The 18,329-nt window shown below is 38.3% G+C and overlaps 1 protein-coding gene across 13 annotated transcripts in view; it reads right to left on the bottom strand.

Annotated features, from left to right (window-relative positions):
- Positions 1 to 18,329, bottom strand: part of LRRC4C (leucine rich repeat containing 4C) — a 1,012,843-nt gene that overhangs the window by 391,550 nt on the left and 602,964 nt on the right. For all 13 annotated transcript variants that reach the window (XM_080642544.1, XM_080642555.1, XM_080642549.1 and 10 more), the window contains one exon: positions 12,299 to 12,435. The gene's annotated coding sequence lies outside the window, so the exon portion shown is untranslated. The remainder of the gene's footprint in view (positions 1 to 12,298; positions 12,436 to 18,329) is intronic.

The following is an 18,329-nucleotide window of genomic DNA, read 5'->3' as shown; positions in this document are numbered from 1 at the left end:
CTAAATTTAAAGCCCATTTGTAGACTAAATGAAATGGGTGTGCAAAGTTGGGTAAATAATGGCATCTGTACATGTATGCTTCCCACTCCCCTCCTGTACACTGGTGGGTACAGTATTGTGCCAGGTCATAGTCACACTTTAACAGCCTTTTATTGCTCACAAGTAACTGCCAGGATGTTGGTGTTTTTAGTTTGTTTTGGTGTTTTGTTTTGTTTTTCTGGAGTTCAGGGCCAGTGAAAACGTTAGTGCCAGGTAAGAGGTTTCAGAATAAATGCCTGACCGATAAAGGGCAGATAATGTTGGAAAGCAGTGCAGACTAAGTGTCATTTCCATGATAATTCCTAATTCTAAGTGGTACTAACCTAAAGGCTACTGAATATGTGTTTTTGCCTTATGCTAAAAGGAGGTTGATTTCTTACCATTGAAAACACTGCAAAGGGTCTTTAAATTTATTATAGATGAAAAGAAGTTGTTTTCAGGGTTTATAGATTTTTAATAAATATGTTGTTTTCTGAAATAATCTATGAAAAACAGCTGGGTCAAACATGTGAGTCTTAGTAGTACTCTGTAGATGGGGAAAAATGCAACTTTCTCATAAATCTCAAAATTTATTACGTTCCTGCCAGCATGTAAACAGTTTGTTTTAAAAATAAGTGCCTTATTTTTAATGTGTGTGGCTAACAATAAAATCTGCATTCTTTTTCTTTAGATTCATTTGTTTTTACTCTAGCTAATTTAAAGGAAAAGAGGAGAGGGTGTCTGTGGCTACTTAAACCTGAAAGTGATATAATTTCACAATGTTACCCCAATACACTTAATACAGTTTTTAAAAAGAAGTTATCAAAGTACTACAGATGGAAAGGCTTTTGTCTTTAATTCACAGACTTGTTCTCATGGCCTAAGGCAGTCTTGCAAAGATATTCCCAACAGCCCTACCCCTGGAAATAAAATAATCATAAAATAAGTTAAACTGATAGCTTTAGCAGCCAGCTAATGTTCACCAGTCCTTTCTTGTTTGCCTGTTTCAGTCTGGTGGTCCATGATAAAACTCACAACCCTGAGCTCTAGCGCCCTAAGTGAATGTTGGTTATTGAAATGAATTTAAATCTCAATTATAACTAAAGTTCATTGTCTACGTGAAGATTTTTCTTAAGCCTTTCCTAATACATCCCAGGCTTCTGGCTTATGGGCCTCATTACATTTCTCAGCTGCCCTAGGGACTCTCAGGCTTTGGAGAGCTAAACAGCACTTTTTGTTCAAGTCTGGCTGAAGAGGCTTACTTTCAAGCAGGAGGAAAAAATGTACACAAGCACATATAAATTAGTGAATTTAAAGACACTATAAGACCTGCCCACCCAAATACACTGGCAATCTAAGGAGCTCATATTCAGTAGTGGAAAAATCAGGAGAAGCTTCATAACAATGATATTCACCCCGGTATTGGGGGAAAGGCTGAATTTAGAAAAGAGAAGGAAATTCTGGAAAAAAAGAATAATATATGAGCAAAAAGCTTATGTCAGGAAAGGAGAGTGTGCCATGTCTGGTGTGCCTTGGCACAGATAAGTAGCAAAACATTGACTCCTCTGACCTTGGGGCAATCTTGCAGGGTCTAGGGTGACTCTGTTCCCAGGTCAAGCACAATAATCAATACCCAACACTCACCGCTCCCTTTAGGCTATGTGAGTGAGACCAAGGAGGTGCTCTCCCATTGGACATCTCTCTCAGTAGCCAGCTGCCAAGACATCTGCACCCATTGTGGAAAAGTGGTACATGGAACCATGAAGTGAACTGCATGGCAGGAGCCCGAGGTCCTCAGCCAAGGGAGCATGGCATATGCAAGGTAAGGCCAGGTGGAAGCAGTACAATGAGAGCTGGGGAAACTGAGCTATCTTAGGGCAAACCATGAATGCAAAGGATAATGGCATCTCAGGAAGTAAAGGAAAACTGACTAAATCCCTAAAGTATAAGAAAACCAGAAAATGGAACACAGGAGGCAAGCTCAGGATAGAGAAATGACACTGGGACTTAAACTTTCAAAATGCCCATGGAGGTCCCTAATGCCTCCAGATGGACAGGTCACCATCTAGCAGGAATTGCTTAGAGAGGTGGCTGCCACATATACACTGAGTGGCCAGATTATTATGATCTCTGGACGCATAATAATCTGGCCACTCAGTGTACTTATGTATAAGGGAAAGCTTGCAAATCTTGATATGTCAAGGGACCAGGAGATAGTGGCCCCCAGCCTCTGGCTAGTAAGTCCTCTGCTTCTATCTAACTACCCACAATGCAGTTCTTATACGTGGAAAAACCTTATTTTAAAATCCCAACTCTGTGGTCAGTCTACACTGAGTGGCCAGATTATTATGCGTTCAGAGATCATAAAAATCTGGCCACTCAGTGTATAGTATAGCAGAACCCTTGGCATCTTGAACCGAAGAGTGGAAATGAGGCCTCATAAATGGCCAGATGAGATACTTCTTAATTTTTTTAGAGTCAAAGACTCACTTTCTTCATGAAATTGGCCATTATTTCTGGGAATCTCTGGGGTGTCTCACATTGCTCAGAAAATACCCACTTGCTCTGTCTTCTTGGTCAAGGCACTGTGCTACAGCCTGCACTTGGCAGTGAGCACCCGGAGAATGCTGCTTAGAGGCACAACCACCCTTTTTTGATGGCCCTTTAACATCTCCCATTGACAATGTCACACTAGCATCTGAGATAGAATAATCATTGACTCCTTATTCCTGCATTTGACATGGGCAACTGGACTCCCAGAGCAGTGTGGCTCACATCCAGAGTTAATTACTCTTTTAGTAACCCAGATTCTTTGATTTCCATTCTCTTTTTATTTTTTATCTATTTCAGAAAGGAAGGGACAGGGAGAGAAAGATATAGAAACATCAACGATGAGAGAGAACCATCAATCGGCCACCTCCTGCATGTCCTCGCCCTGGGGATCAAGCCTGAAATGGGAACAAACTATGATCTCCTGGTTCATAGGTCAATGCTTAACCACTGAACCACACGGGGTAGGCTGATTTCTGTTCTTAGCAACTCTACAGACATTAGGCGGGACCAACTCCAAAACTTCATCTATCTTGACTTTTCCCTCTATCCTGAGAAACTATAGACACAACTATACATCAGCCTCTTCTAAATTTTAATTCTCTTTCACATTCTGCCTTTAACTACCCCATAGATTACATCTACGTGAAATACATTAAAAATCCAAACAGTTATTAACCACTTGCACCTCTATCATTATGGTGCATGAAATTATCATCTTTCACATGTATTATTGCAATAGCCTGATAATTGTCCTCTGACCTTTCACCTTCATCTCTCTTCAGTCTATCTTAACACAGAAACCAAAGGAATCTAGCATCCTACTCCACAACTCCCACTTTAGGACCTCAACTCTCATCACCTTCTCCCTTGCTTGCTTCTGTTTAGCTATTTGATAGATTTTGATGTTCCTCAAATGGACTTACTTCAAGGTCTCTCCATTTGTTTCCTGGACCTGAAAATCTTTGTTCTCAACCTCTCACCTCCTTTTGGTCCCTCTCATCTTCTTAGTGATGCCTCTTCTATCAGTTTAAAATTTCAAGGCACACCCATGCCAGCACTACTTGTGTGTATTTTTCCTATTTTTTATTTTTCTATAGAACTTATTACTATTCAATATAGCCTTTACTTATTATTTTGTTTTACTTAGTAGTTTATTGACTGTCTCTGTCCACTAAAATATGAATTGATAAGGATCGGGGCCAGAATTTGTATTTGTGTAGTTCTCTGCTGTATCTCCAAAGTCATAAATAGTGCCTGGCTCATAGTGGGTGCTCAATAAACACTTGTGGAATGACTGAATTAATTAACACATGCCAAGCAAATCTGGAGCAAAACCGATTTGTGAACCAATTCCTCTCCTATAATTTATTAGCTCTTGACTTCATGAATAACCCTCTCTCAGTCTTAGTCTCATTTACCTCTATAAAATAGAAATAATGTTGAGCATTAAACAAAATAATATATGTGAAATGTCTAGGACATAGTCAACATTAAACAAATGATGATTGCTATTGTTAAAATATTATTTTTAATAATCTGTGTAATGCCTTTTTAATCTTCATTAAATGAATAAGAATTCCTACTTTTATCACACAAAGTAAAGACACATGAATTAAATAAAAAATATAAAATAAGTGAAAATGTTTTGCTCAGAGTTTGGTACAAAGAAGTTCTATAAAGAATGATTCTTTCATCTGTAGTTAAGCTATACTTAAGAAATTCTTCAATGTAATAAATTTCTTGACTTCACATGGGGGGCTGGAAGGATTTTATCAATTCCAAGACTTAATCTTCTATGTTGTTAAAAGAGACCATGCCGAAGGCTTTTTTATTCAGTTATTGAGCTTGCAATAACTAAAAAGAAGAATTCTTCAAGGCACTCTTAATAGCTCCCAGGCCACAAAGAAGATGGTCCTTGTTAAAGAGATTTTTTTTTTCAACTTCAGGAGAATCCTCATGGCTTCCCTTGATTTTTTAAAAAACTAAGTTTACTGGGGTGACATTGGTTAAAAGGATTATATAGTAACACTCTTCAAGGTGGTCAAGACATGGAAACAATGGAAGTGTCCTTCGACAGATGATTGGATAAAGAAGATGTGGTACATATATAGTGGAATACCACTCAGCCATAAAAAAAGACAAAATATTGCCATTTGTGACAACATAGATGGGCCTGGCGAATAGTATGCTAAGTGAAATAAGTCAGGAAAAGCTAAGAGCCACATGACCACATGACTTTATTCATATATGGGGTGACCAAATTAATATAAAAGTAAAACTTGGGGACACAGACAACAGTGTGGTGGTTACCAGAGGGAAGGGGAGGTGGGTAGTGGAGGTTGGAGGGGGCCTAATATATGGAGACAGAAGATGGTTTGCCCTTGAGTGGTGGGCACACAGTGTAATGAACAGATATTGTATCACAGAAATAAATGTATACTTGAAATCTCTCTTGATTTTTATTTGCTAGTAAAAGCAGGGGAACTCCTGAGAAGGCATTCTTACAACTTTTCATCCTGCAGGTAACCCACCTGAAAAAAGTAACACTTTGTTATCATTACTGGAAAAAGACCTAACTCTAGTCTCCACCAAAATCAAGTCAGCTAATTAACCAATAGGAAATCAGGCAGCATGATATTCTTTTTCCAAATCACATGAAACCAATTAAAAAATTATTAACTGGTAGGGAGGAGAACCAGCTTGTATCAGCCTGCAAGAGAACTGTCTGCACACCTCGCCCCACCTGTGTTCAGTGACATCAGTAAAATGAGCCATAGGGGGAGTATTTGCACCACAGAAACAGGAAAAACACTACACATCAGAGCTATTTTTCCTCCTCAGAGAGCTGACTTCCCAGCATACCATTGGCTCTCCCTTGTTATTTCCAAGGGCATGAAATAAACAACCACTCATTCACCAATATGTTAGTGCCGCACCTTCTCTGTGCAGGACACTCCGTTTAGGGGCTGATCTCTGAAATAGATGCATCCCATTTGGTTGAGGAGAATGCTCCTTTCAAATTGTTTTAGTGCCCTGAAATTTCTGGTTTATGGATTAGTGTTGTTGTTTTTTTAACAGTAAACATGCACTGTGACACATTTTACTTTACTGCAGAGATATGTCACTATATTCGCAACATGAACATGGAGCTTAAAGATGTAAAATGTGAAAAGTCAAGCATAAGGGATTCCCATAATATTTAGCACATTTGTCGCTGGAAAAAATAAGTTGAGAAAATTGAGGTACTGCCACTAATACAATTGTTTTACCTAGTGGGGAAGCCAGGAAAAGAGACTGACACAATATGAACTGATTTTTCTCTCAAATGCTGCTTCAGTATACCTGAAATTTTTTAATTTAATGTCTGATAAACTGGAATATGGCAAGAAGATGCAGTCACTCTGATTATATCCCCTGTGATTTCTACTTATCACCTCTCAACCCTCAAGTAGGTCATGTGAAGGAGGCTCAGGAAAATTGCCTAAACCTTGTATTATACCATCACAGAAGCAGCAAAATCACTTTCAGAATGATGGTAATAAGAAGTAACTGCCACTCATTTATACATATCTTTTAAATATCTTTACTCTCTCTTCCTTAACAAAGTGATTGTAATCTTGTTTTGTTTCTGAGTTTCTAATAATGACTTTATGACAATATCAAATGTACCTTTGAAAGAAATTTAAATCTGAATGTAATAAAACTTTTAAAAGAACTAACTTAATACAAGACAATTTTTAAAACCTGATAACATCAGAAACCTTAAAACCCACAGAGTTTTACATGAATATCGATCGTTTCCTATGTTGGGTACTGTATTGCACCCTGACCCTCTCAACTGTGGCAACTATAAAGTTTAAATGACAGATACAATTCTGCCATAAGGTTCTAAATTCTTGGAAGTTTTAAGAGTGTAAATTCTGAGTCTGATTTTCTGTATAGAAAACTTATTAAAGTGAATTTCCATGAAACAAGATGTACCAAACATAAATATAGCCTATTTCAATGTGCTATCCTTATTCTTCACTGAGAGTTGTGTAAAGTACAACTCAACCTACTTTAAACTTCACTTTCTATTTATTTATTTTATTCCACGAGGCACCAATGGAAAGCTTTTCACCCAAAGTGCAAACGTTCTATGATGAAGCCAACCTCACAAAAACCAGGATGCTTTGAAAAATAAGATCCTATAAATATTCATTATTAGAAAGCCCTTTGAATATACCCTACCTTATCAAATACACAGTTGATGTCCTCTAAGTGTCTATGATGTAGGTCAGAAATATGTCTTTTCATCAGCCTGTGATGAGCAGAATTCATACGCTTTTGCAAGCAGGTCCCTGGCCTTGCATTAAGCAAGGATTGTATCTGCTCCATCAGGGTTCCTTGTGGCAGGGTTTACGATGCTCTCCAATAGGGCTCTTGTTGTTTTCTCTGAGCCTGCATCCTCCATTCAGGAGTGAAGTACTGAAGAGTTTGTTAGCTATACTTCTGACTTTCTGTCAAGGGCTTTTTATATTTGTGAATAAAGTCCCTTCCTTAGGTAATTGGAAAGCCACTGTTTATGTGATCCCCAGTCTGACAGACTTGATAGAAATAGATAAGATTCAGAGCTTCCCCTTGGGCTATATTTATGTATATATAGACTTAACAAGTTGTGAAATCATCTCGATAACCTATGCTGCCATTTTTATTTAATCATTGTAGGGTTTTTTTTAAATATTTTTGCATGTGATGGGATGGGGGGGGGGGACTGACATTTGACTCACAGACCACCAGTCTACATACATATGTGGTCAAACATCCTGCTATTGTGGTTGACATTTGAGGTCAGAGCATATATAATGAGATAAAGGGGGAAATTGATCTTAAATATTTAAAAGTAAATATTTGAAGAATGATTTTTATCCTTCCTCTGATTCTACCAAGGCCAGAACAATAAATACTTCAATTCATTTGAAGAAATAGGATTTACACAAAGACCTGTCTAACTTGGTTTAAAAAAAAAGTGAACTGTGTGAATACTTTATCTAGAAATATTAAAAAAAAACTCATTTTCTTCAAATATGTTGGAAAATATGAGACAGATTACTTCCCAGCAGCTCAGATGCTAAATCTCTATAGCAAGTTATGTACGGTGAGTAATGGTTTGCAAAGATCGGCAAGACATGGCCTTACTCCAAGGAGATGAAAGAGGACTCTCTCCTTCTGTGTTATAGCTATGGCAGCCTTTCTATGTTAGCATCGCTAATGGATTTTATGTAACTCGGTAATTAGCTCTGTATCCCATACAGATGCTCTTTTCAGTACCTAGAATATTATTTAACCTGTAGAAGACAGTTCGTTAAATCAATTAATTTAGAAATTATGTCTTTATTTGATAATTAATTTTATGTCCCTTCTATGTAAAACAACCATCTCTTTGAGATGGGTTTGCACGTATACCTACCAAACGAAGGGAAAGACTGATTAAGGGACTCCATTAAGAAAAACTTTTGCTCTGTGAATTCTCATTATGAAGATAAAAAGACAAGCTGCAGAATGAGAGAACGTATTTGCAAACTACATATCTGTCAAAAACTAGTACATAGAATATTTAAGGTATTCTCAAAACTCACAGCAAAAAAACAACAACACACACACACACACAAAAAAAAAACCACAACACACCAAAAAGAACAACAATAACAAAAATAACAATCCAATTAGAAAAATGGGCCAAAGACATAAAAAGACATTTTACTGAAGAGAATATAAATCTGGTAAATAAGTATAAACAGTGATGTCAAAATGTCAAATTTCACTAGTATTTAGTGAAATAAAAATTAAAACCCTGATGAGATAATCAGAGAAAAAGCTTTTGACGTTGGTCTTGACAATATACATATATATTTTTATATGACACCAAAAGCCCAGCTGCAAGGGCAGAAATCAACAAGGGGGACTCAGCTGATATTTTACCCTTAAATAGTCACTCACAGGCCTGGCTGGCTGTCAGTTCACGTTCTGAGGACCCAGGGCCAGGGGACAGGGGGTGGCACTCAGATGGCTGGCATCTGCAAACGTGAAAACCTGTGAGGCTAAAACCAGTGAAATCCATAGGGGCCTGAAGCCGCTGTCCTAGTTTCTTTCGTGGCAAGAGCTGGCACGGTCCTCTGCAGAGCGGGACCCTGGAAACCCTGGTTGCTCCCACTGCACAGCAGAAATGGGTGCCCCTGCCTGGCTTCCTTGTTCCTAGCCTCTCTGTACATCTCAGCTTTGCCAGTCCCTGTGTGGGCTGAGACCAAAGAGGGTCCATCACGCAGTGTCCCTAAAGACTGTGGAAGCTGGCAGATCACTCCACTCTCCCTTTCCCAGCGAGGGGAGCTCTTTCCGCCTTTCATGTTGCAAATCAAAACCACAATGCAATGCCACTTTCCACTGTTAGAATGACTACTTTCAAAAGACAAGAGATGGGACATGTTGGCAAGTTAGGTAGAGAAAAGGGAACCCTGGTGCACTGATAATGGGAATATAAATTGGTGCAGCAACTGTGGAAAGCAGTAAGGAGACTCCTCAAAATTTTTAAATAGAAGTATCAGATGATCCAGCAATTCTATCTCTGGGTATTTATGTAAAAGAAATGAAATCACTCTCTCAAACAGATATCTACACTACCCTGTTTATTGTAGCATTAGTCACAATAACCAAGACATAGAAACAACTTGTGTCAATCAACTAATGAATAAAGAAAAAAATATAAATATATAACTTATTTTATTATATAAATACAAAAAAGTATTATTTAGTTCTAACAAGAAGGAAATCTTGCCTTTGCAAAACATGCATGAACCTTGAGGGCATTAAACTAAGTAAAATAAGTCAGACAGAGAGAGACAAATAAATACTACATGATCTCACATGTGGAATCTAAAACCATTGAACTCAGGAACAGATAGTACAATAGTCCCCCCTTATTTAAGGGGGTACATTCCAAGAGCCTCAGTGGATGCCTAAAAGCATAGATAGTACTAAACCCTATATATACAGACCTATGATGATGCTTAATTTATAAATTAGAGTAAGAGGTTATTGGTAAGTTTGAAATGGGACAATTATAACAACATACTGTAATAAAAATTATGTGAATGTGGACTCTCTCTCAAAATATCTTATTGTGTGTACTCACCTTTTATTTTAAAGAAAGCAATTTATGGCTTCTCTTTGGCATACTTGAATTACTAACATCACTACTCTTGTGCTTTGGGGCCATTATTAAGTAAAATAAGAGTTAATTTAAATACTGTGATACTGGAACAGTCAACATGATAACTGAGATGGCTAAGTGACTAATAGGTAGGTAGCATATACAGTGTGGATATACTGGATAGAGGAATGACTCACATTCCAGGTAGGGTGGACTAGGACAGTGTGGGAATCCAACATGCTATTCAGAATGACATGCAAATTAAAATATTAATCCTTTATTTCTGGAATTTTCCATTTATTATTTTTGGATGATGGTTTACCATGGGTAATTGAAACAGTGGAAGATAAAACTGCCAATAAGGGGAGACAATTGTAGATTGATTGTTACTAGGAGCTGGGCCGAGAGGAATGGTAAGTGAGATACTGGTCAAAAGGTACAAACATTGAATATGATGAATAACTTCTGGGGAATTTAATGTATAGTTAACAAGACTGTAGTGTATAGTTGAAAGTAGGAGAGTAGATCTTAAATTTTGTCACCATAAGAACAACGAAATGACAATTATGTGAGTTGAAGCATGCATTAACTAACCATATTGCAGTAAACATTTCACAATGTATACGTGCATTGAATTATCACATTGTACACTATAAACTTACACTATGTTAAATGTCCATTATATCTTAAAGCTGTAAATAAAAACACAAATATGAGACCTCCATTTAATATAGCAATTACAGTTCCGGGAAATGTATTAAAATTCTATGCCCACACAAAAACCTGTTCATGAATGCTTATAGCAATTTTTTAAGTATAATAGTCCCAAACTGGAAAAAAAAAATCAAGACATCTTTCAACAGGTACAAAGTTAAACAAACTGTTGTATATCCTTACTATGAAATACTACTCAGTTGAAAGAGAATGAATAAACTGCTGATGTACCCAATAACTCAAGTGAATCTCCCGAGAATCACACTGAATGAAAGAGAAAGAGAGAGAAGAGAGAGAGAAATGGAATAGGAAGTTCAGAGAGAAGTAGAGTTGTAAGGAGTTAAGTACCCTGTTGCTCATGAGAATGGTACAAACATAAGGTGCTGTTTTCTTCTTATTTTTAAATTTTGTTTCAGTTTCAGTTCACATTTGTTACCAGAACAATTCTTTTTCACTTGGGTTACTTACATGAGTCGTTTTCTCCCACTAAACAAAATAGCCTAACTCAAAGAAGACAATATCCACCCTCTCGCGTCGATAGAAGAACTAAGATTGAAGGCAAAGGAGTGAGACCCAGACACTTAAATAAAAACACCTTCAAGTGTTTTATTTTCTCTTTGTTGGTTCATGTTCCTCTTGAGTGCTGGTACCGTATCTTGATCTTACCATTGCCTCCTCATCTTTAGAGAGCCCTTTACATGCTACAAAATACCTCCAAATCTAGGTTCTTATGTGACTCTTGAAACAAAGGGATCTCCTCAAACACAGATAACATGGGTCCAATTTAGCTTAATCAACATACTGTGATGAAGTTGTTACAAAAGAAATAAAAAACTTCCTGGAAGCTCTTGAGTTGGGAACTCAGAAGAGATCACTGTTATACATGCAACCCAGAGAGAGGCAAATATTAACAGGAAAATGTATGAGCAATTTCACCTGCCTAGGTCCCCAGGTTCTTATAACATTAAAACAGCATGAATGATTCAAGTATGATTTCCCAATTAAAATGGCAAGTACAAATGTCTCCCCAGCCATAGATGAAGCTTAATGTCACTATAATTGGATGTTATTTTTTTTTTCTTCCTCAACACATTGAAACCCCACAGAAGAATGAACAGGTAATTTCCATGTCATAGACCTGGAAAGGCCATAGGTGCAGGCTCAACTGGCCTTGACTGGTGATGGCACATCTAGCTACAGACACTGCTAGAGGCCCAGCTCACAGATTGCCACCTGTTAGAGTCACTCAGAGTTTCCTTCTTCCCCACCAATTCATTCAGCCAAGTTCAACTTTCACAACAGTCCAACAGAAAATACGTCCATGTTGTCACCACATCAAGCTTTCCGACCTCACCATCTGGCTACCTTTCCCAAACACCGTTTCACATGAATGACCTAACTGGTGCTCAAGTTTCAAAAAAAAAAAAAAAGGCAGAGGGCATCACTCTTTGTCCGCTTACTTCATCCTGAATCCTGGGCAGGCCACTCTGCCACTCTGTCCGCTCCAGGGGCAGTATGAAGAAACATCTGTTCAGAAACAGCTGGACTCCCGCCCCTCCACCTGAATCACCACTAGTAAAAGTTTTATGAGGTGGGTTCCTTCTCCGCCTGCATCCTCCATCTGTAACTGACTGAAGCCCAAATGAAAAGAAAGAAATGGCTAGACATTTAGGCATGTGTTGGCATCCACATAGGGACGTTTGGGAGAGAAGAGAAACTCTCGGCTGTACCAAAAGGAAATTGAAATCTTCTGAAATGTAATGAACTATCCCACAGTCAATGAATCTTTGAGGGATTCTAAGGGAGAAAGTTACATCTCTCACTTACCTGTGGCAAATTGTCCATGGACCAGTTTCCCTGTTTGCTAAACTTGAATCCAGTCAATTTATTGAGACTCCAAAGTAGTTTCAGGATGTTTCCATATTGGTGATCTAGATACGTTATCTCTCTGCATCCAGTAACTCCTGTATGAAACAGAATAAAAGGACACAAAAAATGGTAAGGGCAGATGATTTGATTTTGGGCTTACAATGCAATACAGACAGTCCTTGGGTTATGTCAGACTCGACTTACATCGTTTCGTGGTTACATCGCCATCTCCCATCCTATATAATAAAAGGGTAATATGCAAATAGATCGAACAGTAGAACAACCAAATAACTAAGCAAAGCGTAATATGCTAATAATATGCTAAGGCTGCTCAACCACTAGCTATGATGTGCACTGACCACCAGGGGGCAGATGCTCTGACGGGTAGGTTAGCTTGCTGCTGGGGTCCAGCCGATCAGGACTGAGGGAGATGGGCCAGATACGCCCTGGAGCCCTCCCACAGCCTTTCCCAGCCCGATCATGCACCAGTGGGGTCCCTAAGCCTGGCCTGAGCCCTCTTGCAATCCAGGACCCCGTGGGGGATGTCAGAGAGCCAGTTTCAGCCTGATCCCGCAGGCCACTCCCCTTGAGAAGGTGCCAGACACAGGGTTCATGACTGGTGAGCACTCCTGTGGCAGCGTGAACCTCTTCCAATCGGGATTGATTGGGCACAAGCCCGCAGCAGGCACAGTGGGGCTGGGATGAGTGGAGAGGCAGGTTGGAGCTGCAAGCGGTGTTGGACAGTGGGTTTCAGCCCGATCCCTGCAGGCCACCCAAAGGGACCCCACCCATGTGTGAATTCATGCACCGGGCCTCTAGTTTATTTATTAAAAATAAAAAGTTCTGTCATTTCGACGTATGTACATATGTGCTTTATGTTTTTTATTATGTATTTACCTACAAGTAAAGGTCAGTAATTGTTACCTTTCTTTTACATTTTTTTTACTGTTTCACTTTGTTACTGCTGTGTATGTGCTCCATGTGAGTGATGTAGGTGCTTATGTAGGTGGTTTCCAACTTACAGCAAAAATTGCATTACGTCGTGCCAGCATCGTAGGAATGGATCTCCAGCGTAACCCGAGGACCTACTGTATACAGATCATGTATCACAAAATTATACACTTGAAATCTATATAAATTTATATATATACTAGAGGCCCGATGAACAAAATTCATGCAAGAGTAGGCCTTCCTTCCCCTGGCTGTGGGCACCGGCTTCCCTCTGGCACCTAGGACCCGGGGCTTCCCTCCAGCTGCCAGCAGGCACCCAGGACCTGGGCTTTCCTCGCAGCCCTGGCTTCGTCTGGAAGGTCATCCGGAAGGACGCCAGAAGGATGTCCAATCTAATTAGCATATTACGCTTTTATTATTATAGATGTCAATGCAATAAATTAAAAAAACAAATGATGTACTTAGGAATATGTAATCCTCAATAAATGTTAGATGATCAGTTAGGTTTTAGCTCCCATTACTCTCACTAAAAAAATATTTGACCATTTCTATTATTTTTAAAAAATATAAAACTGTATTGAATGTTAATGTGGTTTTGCATCTGCAATTACATCTAGCAGAAGTCCAGGTGAATGGAAAGGCTTAATGAAAGTTTATTGATTAGAGATTTCATATCTAGGATTGACTACAATTTGCTTGTCATTGCATGTCCTGAGAGGGTGGAAGGAATCTAACAATTGATAAGTTACCATGGGCATGGTGCTATGACTGTTGCAGACTCTTCTAGTACATGTTAAAGAAACATAGTACAGCTAATAGTTTTTAAAAAGAAGGAGAACCCTGAATTACATGGGAGGGTAAATATAAATTCTAGGAAACACACTAAGTATATGTTAGTTCCAATTCTGATTCAAATTATGAAGTACCTGTAAAACATTTAATCTATTTTATTACCACTGTCTTATTGCTACATTTTTAATAACCATTTATTTGAAGTTTGCTATGTATAAGGCACCATTAAATGATTTACATGATTATCTAATTTATTTATGTGGGAGAAAAAGTTGTGCTTCAATGTAAAAACCATACATTGTCCATAGTACACCCTTCTGTTTACTTGATTCTGATTCCATAGAAGAATTCTACAGAATTTACAACTCTGTAAATTGTAATTATTAGCAGTACAAAATAATTCTTCTCTATAGACAAACAAATTGTATTTTGTCTAGTCAAGGGTCAATAGATTTCCCTCTTCACTGTGGAAGAAGCTAGTTTTACCTCCATTTGTATTTTAATCTCAATATTCCTGATTTATAAAATATGCATTTATTTTAGTTTTTTTCTTTTACTTAGTTATAATAATTCTGGTTCTCTCATTTAATGAGCTATGTAAAATCTTTACTACCTATTCATTTTATATTTGCATGTTATGATTTTACCTTTTCTGAAATGATCTTTACCATTCTTAAAAAAACTCTGACAGGTTGTTTAGTACAGATGGTTTAGTACATTTTAAAGCCATTGTCCTGAGGCTCAGCAAGGTCCTGTGATTGGCCTCAGGCCACAAACATCCACTGGGCATTCCTGACTGTTATGCACTGTGAGAGATGCTGGGATGCAAAGTTGAACAAGGCTGTCTTTATGGCCAAGGTCAAGGAGACCAGAATAGGTCAGGTGCTTCAGTAGATATCCAGGACCTAAAGCCATTTCACAAATCTTCACTATTCAAAATGCACCACATGCTATATGAAATACTGAACTCAAATAGATTCAAACAGTGTTATGCTCCTCACTACTTGAACTCATCCTGTGAACTCTCGATGACTAAATTCAGGAATCCAGTAGATGTGTGCAGAGAAAGATATTCAACTGTGTTCTTTTAGTCCTGAGTCACCTTGTGAAGTAGGCATTCTTCCCATTTTTACAGATAAGAAAAATGAAGCTACAGAAAGTGATTTACAGTAGAAAGAGATAGCGGATCACACAGTCCATGTCCTCATTCTATAGATGGAAAAGCAGAGCTCTGGGAAACAGGCTAATTCTCTTGAATCTCTTGTTTTGTTAGGAGCAGGTTCTATCTCAAATTTCATTGCTTCTACCTGCTCCTGCATTTTTTCACTTATCTGGGACTAGTATTGTAAGAAAAATGGGGCACAAATCTATCAAATTCAGGGAGACAGGTAAGGGGAAAATTATTAAAACTTGCTCAAGACTATCAGAATGCACCAAGGGCTCTTTCCAACCTCACTTACCCAGTTATTATTCATCCAGCACATTTGAGGGTTAATGTCAACTCATTTTTCTTTCTGCTTTACTGTTATAATAGTATATGTTTATTTATCTCCTACTTATACAATACCAGGAGACATTTTTAGTATTTAATAAAGAAAGTGACTACCATCATCCACAGTAAGACAAAGGCAATCTAAGAGGTTAAATGTCTTTATGGCTGGATTTAAATCAACTTACAGCTATTCTTTCATAATATCAACCCTAAATGAGAATAGAAGGATATAGCTGACTGAGTAATAAGACTATGGAAAACACACTAAGTATCAGTAAATCCATGGACTCTGTTTAGTTGGGACAAAATTCAAATGATGGGGTTTGTGTGACACAAAGAATACACTAGAGGAGGGAATCACTTCACCAAGCTCCTCTGTGGCCCATGAAGTTTGAAGAACTCAACAGAAACCCACAGTTCTGGCCAGCTTTGCAAGTAAGTCACCTTTGCTCACAAATTCAGGTACAGATTACCACTGTCAGTATTAACAGGAGAACAGGAATGATTTCTGATTATCCAAACTTGCAGAGTAAGGCAGAAAATCTTGGCAGATCTCAGAAACTCCAGGCAGAGTACATTGCTTTTCATTCACTTATAGCCACATAATCTAGAAACTTTTGGAACCACATGGCTGTTAAACCATATAATCAAGCAGATTCTAAGTTTGTTTATGTATTTATTCATTTGTAATTTATATTTATTGTTAAACGTATTACAAAACCCCCCAACCCCCATTGAGCCCCTGATTTCCACTCCACCCCTCCCCAAGCTTTAACCACACTATTGTCTATGTCCATGGGTTATGCATATAAATTATTTGGTTAATCTCTTCTGGATACCCCCCCCCCTTCCCTCTGACATTCATGGGGTTTTTTTGCCCACCTCACCCTAACTCTTCTTATCTTTCACCCACTCCTCTACTCTCTCTTTCTTCTCCCATTTTTGTTTCCTCTCTTTCCCTAATTTTCCTCCTCTCCCTTCACACAAGTATTTCTACGAGGAACTTATGGTCATAGATATCTGTCTAATGAATAAGCTTCACTACATCACTTCTCAATAAGCAGAATGGAGAGAGGTCACCTGTTAATAACATCCTTACAGGGTAAGAGTGCTGTAACACATAAGCAGCAATGGATCATTTTTGTTTAGAAAATACATTTTCCTTTGATGAACCCAGTTTTTATGGCCCTTCATCCGTTCATGACATTCCTCTCACCTTGGGCTCCCTTTGTGTTAGGCCTTCACACCCTTCAGAGCCTCTCCCTTAGAAAATTTAAAACCTTCTGTTCCTTTCTAAGGCATCAAAATTCAAACGGAGTTGTGTCCTATGTAAACCCATGCTAATTTCAGTCATTATGCAGATGTCCAAGTGTATTGCAGGTTTCCACCTAAAAGTGTTATTTCCCTCTAGAGTCAAAGGCACTCAGTGAGCTATCGATCCCTTTGCTGAAATATAATCCATGTATCATGAGGTCACCAAATTTTTGAACTCCTGTTATGAAAACAGGATGCCCTTAGGGAGGTTGGTGAATTGAGCAGTGTCAAATTGCAGCTTATATTTAAAATGAATGGACAGGGGAAAACTGTACAGGAATTTAAATTTTTAATGACTCATAATCTTCCACTTTTGTGCATTTTAAATATTTCTGATGTTGTTTCCATTTAACAAGCTGTCTGCCTACCTCTGAGTGGCCAGAAGAGCAGAGTAAAAGAAAGTATCTTCCATATAATTCTCAAGACAATTAAAGAGAATCTACCTAAAATGAATCATTTTTAAACCTGTAGAAACTGATGGTTAGTGAAGATACAAGGTATGACCAAGACTACACAATAAATAACTGTTTAGCAAGGGTAAACACCCAGGACTACGCCAGCTTCCATGTCCTTTTTTACTTACAATATATATTTTTACTTTGAAAATGTTAGTTCAATGATTGGTCCAGGCTGAACTTTCTGTGTACAAATATCACTATATGTTTAAATGTGACTATGTTCAACACAGAGTACGCTGCTGCAAAGAGAAAGATGTTCCATCTAGAAAAAAGAAGGAAACTCTACCCTGTAGCCAATTGTATCTATGATACTAATATAGCTGGATTAAGGGCAGAGAGCAGAGCGAGGATAAGGTATATTCAGTGATGAAGCCAGATTTTTCATGTGAAAGGAGTATACAAGTAGTTAGTTTTTAGATGTGTTCGGTCGCTATATGACCTTTCCAGAAGCCTGAATCAAATAACTAATACTTCCTGGAGAAAACCACAACACACAACTAAGTTATATCATCAAAATAAGGGAAGTTATGTTGTACTGGACACTAGACCAGGATAAACATTAACTCTTCCTTATATGTGTCCTGCATGTACTAGAAAGAGCAAAGTTTTTATGGTCAAACACCTATCCTCTACCCCTGCCCACCATCCAGGCTTGATAAGAGCCGCACCTAAGGCAGCATAATACTTAAAGACTCTGGTTTATAAATTGTCTCAATTCTACTCATCTCCTTCCCATTTGGCAGCAGATTTATCTTAGGGATCCATTCTAATGAGGGCCCGACTCTATTTCCAAGTGTGCATTTTGCCACATGATTGCTGTTGATTTTGCAGAATAGACCACAGAGCAAGAGTTAAGAGGAATGGAAGCACTATGATTCTCTCCTGCTTCTTGGAGTCCAAAAGAAAGTTATACTCCCACAGGTTCAGTATCAAGACCTGCTGTCACCTCCTGCGCATTTGACCAGCCTCTTTCCAAACCTGG

Source organism: Plecotus auritus, assembly GCF_963455305.1.
Source record: "Plecotus auritus genome assembly, chromosome: 9".
NCBI lineage: Eukaryota > Metazoa > Chordata > Mammalia > Chiroptera > Vespertilionidae > Plecotus > Plecotus auritus.
Note: the sequence above shows the minus strand (reverse complement) of the source record. Positions and strands in the feature narration are given on the sequence as shown.